A 6,000-nucleotide genomic window follows, 5' to 3' on the forward strand; every position below is an offset into this window, starting at 1 on the left:
ATAATTGTGCAGTAAAGATATAATTTCGTTGCTAGTGCCAGAAAATGCTTTTCTGCGCTTGCCCCGTGCGCCCTATGAGCAGCCTCGGTTGTTGCTTTCGTGGAGTGGCGCGTTATCGCTTGGTGAGTTATGTTTGACCAAGCCCCGACCGTTGTTCCAGATTGCTCCACTGTCTACAACCATTGGGGTCTAAACGAGGGGTCTAAACAACACGTTGTAATAAAGCAAAATTTTTACTGCGATTCTCTAACGTGCAAGATGTATAGTTATACTAGAAACATGCCTAGAACAACGAGCACTACCCATAAATCATGTTTCAAATTGGAACCAATAAGTGCAACCGGCGACTACATTCTACTGCACAGGAAGAGTGTTCGTGTTCCGACTCTACAGCTTCGGTTGTTTTGCTTGAACAGTTGTCGCGGAGTGTAATTATTCTCAGTGGTTGTCCTTTACTTTCCGTGAAGCCAACGCTTTCCGTGAATAAAAGTGCAAACAGAGCTTGAATCCTTGCTACACAATGCCTAAATACAATATTATTCAGCAGAAAATAGGTGATTCTGAAAACCCGCTTTTTTAGCGTAATTGCGTTTCAGCAAATTTAGTACAATGGCTCCACAAATGCGCCACGCATGCTAGATTTCTACCTCTGCCTAAGCGGTTTTGCGTTGCTTCTTAAGCAAATATAGTAATATTCTTGCACAGCTTGCGAGATGCGATCTTGCTCTTAGTAATCTAAGTTACTAATCATTTTGCTCTTTAGCTAGTAAATGACAGTGCAGTAACAAATTTCACCGTTGCTTTGCGCGCCACACACAAAAAAAACATTCCACAAACTTCCATGTGCTTACACACAGTAAATTGCTGTAGAAGTTTCCATCCCTGCAAATAGAAGTACAATCTATTAGACGACGAAAATAACGGGTCGTGTAAGCTGTTCCCAAAAGTGAAAAAAAATGAGCTAGTACGCTCAAAGAAACTGACCCACTGACTAATCTGTTAGCAATGCAGACAGTGTGTGTCGATTTTGTTGCCTAAAAACTTCGTTTGTTTTCACTATACTATTTCTAAATTTTGAAATAATGTTTTTATTGCGTAACCAATACTGCGCCAGGTTTCGAGCCGTCGCGTATCTCCCGGCGGGGGCCACGATTGACCTTCAGCCGCAGCGAGGTCAAACAGATGGAGCGCCGTTGCCATAGCAACCGTTTCAGCCACGCTCCACCAGGCGGCAGAATCGTCACTGCGCCGCCGCCGCAGCCGCGCGCCTAGTCGCTCGCTCTCGACGCATGTGTTGGAATGTGCAGAGAGGAAGCAGGAGGGAAACGGGGAATAAATACGCGTGTTCGCCTCGGGCACAACAGTTGCTGCTTGCTTACGCAACTTGCAAGGATTAACCAGAGCTAAACCTCGGGTAATTTTCGAATCAAATCGGCTTAATAAGCGCTACAGTTTTTCACTAGCCGGCTCTATTGGCGGGCTCCACCTCTTCATGTTTTTAATATGTCTGTTTTATAACTAACCGTCTGATTGGGAACACCGATATACAAAACCACGACCGAAGTAATAAAGCCGGTCGTGGGCAAAACCCTCGAGTAGGAGAGCGGTGATGGTCGCACCTGGTTAGGGTTGGTGCTGCGCTCACTTGGGTAGGAGGACGACTGCTGGCCGCCCACGTCGACCTTGTATATGAGGTCCTGGCCGTGCCGGTAGTGCGGTTCGTGGTACCAGCGCACTCGCAGAAGGTCGTGCGTCCCGTTGAACGGCGGCTGCCGGGTCACGCACGGCAGCTCCGTCTGCTGGCCCTCGTTCACGGAGATGCTCGTACGTTCCTCTGCGCAAGGGGCAGATGGTAATGTTAGAGTGAGAATGCTTAACACCAATCCTTATGTGCATGATCATTAATACTCAGACCTCACGCATATATCTAGAGGGGGAGGAAAAGTGAAGCGGAATATATTGTAGATGCAGTGTGGCATTGATGTAAGAAAAGAAAACCCCAAAGTGCATTTCATTACAACGCAAAAGCTGGTATTATCGAACTACGGTGATTGCCTTTACAAGGAAAGTAGCAAAAAAAGTGAGTTTACGGTTCTGAAATTTCACATGTCTGGAGTAACATGAAAAAGGAGGAGTGAGGGATGCTCCGGCGAAGTTAATCCCTTAAAGATTGTACCACGCCTGGTATACTGATCCAAAATTTTACACCCATAGCGACTTAGAATGCTCGACGTAATCAGAACACCTCGAAAGCTGCAGCGACAATATAGATGGCAACACGTACTCAAAGTGGTACAATATCCTTACCATGGAATAATTTTGCACGATGACTGCGACATCACATCAGCTATACTGGAAGCCTCATGCTTCTAAGCATGACTGATGCGCCGGCCACGCATCCACCAAGGTTGCAGTTTCACCATTTCTTTTCCGAATCCGCTAGTCGCCAACAAAGCCAGTGAAGGCTAGGGCCGTAATGTAAACAAAAAAATTTCGAGGACACTTTGGCAACTAAAGTGTTGAGAGGCGATACCTGCGGACACTATGCCATGACGACATCAGTTGGATGTGACGTCACACCGTTCCTGTGGCTTTATTGATACCCAAATTATGCATCTTTCGGGAATCTTGAGTGTTAATTACGCTTAATTACACATTTTCCATCTAATTTGACACAAATCCGATGTTTTCCTGACCATTCTGTGGTAATTTTCAATATGTCGTGACGACTTCGGGTGGATGTGACGTCACCCCGTTACAGAGGCTATATCGACTTGAACAAATAAACAGCAGCGTCCGCGCTATTTCGACGCGTTTTCGACGCCTTCTAATTTCATTTTTTTCGTCTTCTGTTTGCCACAACCATTGGTTTTCTTTTATCTTCTTTAGTTCCGAGTTAAACGCGTGTGACACGCTTTATTAACAGACGACAGTATGAGCCATTAAAGGCTTTCGCCTTTAATTGCGTTCATTTGCCGCTTTAGAAGCCGCTTCTTTGGCGACCCGTGTGTACAGGTAATCGACCCAATATTGCAAATGGATGGTTTCCCTTTTGCCCTTTGCAGGACCGGAATTTGCCGATACGTTCCCAAAATTGGAGCGATTATACCTGTACTGTTTGGGGTCGTTCAATGCGCGCAATCAGCTCTGCTTGAAGTCCTAATAAAGTCGCCTTTAGCTATGGTGCAACTCGATTCCTCGTGATGAGCTTCCCATGGTGCAGTGGCGCGCGTTCTTGGCGTCAACGCTTTTCGGCATTTGAAGCAAGTTAAATCCAGTGCGCTCTTGTGCGAGAACACATTTCAGGCACGCGCCACCCTAGAGCGTGAGCAAGTATTCAAAACATTTGGACCTCTTTACATCACACAATTCTCATCAGCTTATCCCACTACAGCCGGTCAAGGCATTTTACAGAGAGGTAGCAGTTACCCTAGCGCATTATGTTTCAGTGACGATGACATTCTTGGTCTTTTTGGTTTGGTTTATGGGGTTTAACGTCCCAAATAAACTCAGGTTATGAGGGGCGCCGTAGTGAAGGGCTCCGGACACAGCAGACACATCACACAGCAGACGGGCCTCTATAATTTCGCCTTCCTCCAAATTCGGAGTCTTTCGGGTCTTTCGGGCCAGCAGCCGAGCGCCGCAACCACTGAGCCACCGCGGCGGGGATTATTGGTCTTTTTTTTAAAGCAGTTTGGTGCAATATTCGGAAGTCTAAGAAGACTCATCGCACCAGAACAGCGTAAAGTGGAAGAAAACAACGTCATCGCTGGCGGAAAACACCCCGCTCTTCATTCGTGAATGTAGGACTGGCATTTGAACTGATAAAGCACGCGTAAGCGCCGGGAAATCTTGTGACTTGGCTGTAATTAGGCACATGCAGTGAAACTTTGCGAGTTACTGGTTTTTAGGACGAAAGCTCTATAACTACATGTCTCCCAAGGTCAATCATGATGCGCGTTTTACCCTGAGGCCCCGGAGCGCAGGCATACCACGTGGCTAGCCAAATAGAACAGCACCTGCGGGCACTCGCCGACTGAGCCGCTGTCATATCACGTGATTAGGAGAGGGCAGGATGGGAAAGGCTAGCTGGCTTCGCCGTTGGGATACCACGTGATTAGAGGAGGGTGCAACAGTTGCTACGTCGGCGATTCTCCTTCAGTTTCGCCAAGAATGAGATTTGCGCCGGACCGAGTGTGTCAACTCCTCGGCGTCGCCGTCAAGACGCGTCCGATCATACAGTCGACATAGCTCGCCGAGATGTTCTGCAGAGGACGCGAGCTAAACGAGCCGCTGCAACCATGGGAAAACGTGAAGCTAGACTTTACATTGCGTGACATGTATTTATTCACTTCTATGAAAAATTAAGATGTTAGTTGCACTGAACAAATCTTACTCTGACAAATCGTTCCGAGGACGGCAGCGGTACCTCATAATTGGCATCTCATTTTTTTCTCAAAATCAACACATCTTAACGAAGGCGACCGTGTTTTCTCATTCAGCGCTGTAAAACACAGAACCTGCTTAACTAACGCGGGTTATAATTAAGTGCTAATTAGTGCTACCTACACAGCTAACATACAACCAGTTTTCCTGTCTATTCGCAGTCTACAAAGTGCCCAGGTTGGTGCATGTAGAGGTTACTAAAATCAATTATTCTGGCAAAAAGATCTGACTTAATTTTTTTTTCATCAAAAAATATTATTCAGGCACTCGGACGTGAGGCCATCAATAAAAGTTGAAGCATATTTTACTATTGTGCTCCACCGCGGCACAGTAGCTTGTGCTAGCTACATTAATGCAGCTAAAGCTTATCTTATTCTTGTGCTGTGTGGCATCGCTACCACACTGTCATCATAGAGAAAGTATAAAAAGGCATAATTCTCGTAAACTAAGGCGATGGACAAGGTTATAATCAGTACTATGCAAAAGGAGAAAGAAATCATGCAGAGAACGCGAAAGCAAAGTGCAAGTGCTGGCACTGACACAATACTTAGTGCCCTTAAGATCTCAATGAGCTCTTAGTCGATATCGGAGTATACATGCATAATCAGGGAAACATTAATTGTGCTTACTTGCACAAGCGAGATTTAATTGATACCACCCTATGACGCAGGCCTCACTAGAGAGCTCAAGATTGCCAGCGACACCCGGGGTCCGTGAACATCGGCAGTAACTCACTAAGTGGGTGTTTTTTTCTTTGCTTCTTGTTCCCACCACATTTCTGTCACGGCTGGTGGGCTCGAACCTGAGCGTTCGTGCTCAATTTCTCAACGCCAGAGCCACTTGGTCACTAGCCGGTAAATCAGATAGCACAATAAATAACCTAGATCAATATCACCAACATTTTCAGCGGGAGCATGCATAACAATCTGCGCACATTACGAAAACACATATAATGACCCTAGCTAAAAATCTCACGTATCAAAAGTGTCCAGTCCAAGAGAGATAATGGAATATGTGTTATGCGATACGATATATGAGATATGTGTGATGCCGGTAGGATCCGAACCCACGACCTCCGAATTTCGGAGGTCACGGGTTCGGATCCCACCAGCGGCATGTGGTTGCTTTTTCTTCAGCTCTCGTGCAGTAGTCAGCGAGACTCGGAGGCCGTGGGTTCGGGTCCCACCCGCAACATGTGCTTTCTTCTGTTCTCGTGGAGTGGTCAGCGGGGCTAATTTGTTCACGCCTCTTCGGGTTAGAATCCAGTCGCGGCAATATTAATTTATCAACTGGTTCCGCAATGGTCACCCCTCAGGGTCAGGCTTTACACTAAATCGGTGAGCCGTTTAGAGCTCGTGAAGTAATGCTTTCGCACTAAGAAAAACAGGCCCTAACCGAATTGGAACCAACATCATGCAGATGTGCAGCTCACCACACCCCCAAGTTTTTTGGGTTTTTTTTCGCTATTGCACTACACCACGAACGCCACAGAAAACAACAGCGTTGACTTTGTCTGACAAGACTCAGGCTATTCGTTCCATTACTGTGAAATTA

At 46.4% G+C, this 6,000-nt stretch overlaps 1 protein-coding gene across 1 annotated transcript in view; it reads right to left on the bottom strand.

Moving 5' to 3' along the window:
* The window catches only part of LOC149343820 (neural cell adhesion molecule 2-like), a 55,578-nt gene extending 53,749 nt beyond the window's left edge, over positions 1-1,829 (bottom strand). The window contains exon 1 of the mRNA XM_089542503.1: positions 1,620-1,829. The gene's annotated coding sequence lies outside the window, so the exon portion shown is untranslated. The remainder of the gene's footprint in view (positions 1-1,619) is intronic.
* Positions 1,830-6,000: the final 4,171 nt, after the last annotated feature.

Source organism: Amblyomma mixtum, chromosome 5 (assembly GCF_055824585.1).
Source record: "Amblyomma mixtum isolate Tamu chromosome 5, ASM5582458v1, whole genome shotgun sequence".
Classification (NCBI taxonomy): Eukaryota; Metazoa; Arthropoda; class Arachnida; order Ixodida; family Ixodidae; genus Amblyomma; species Amblyomma mixtum.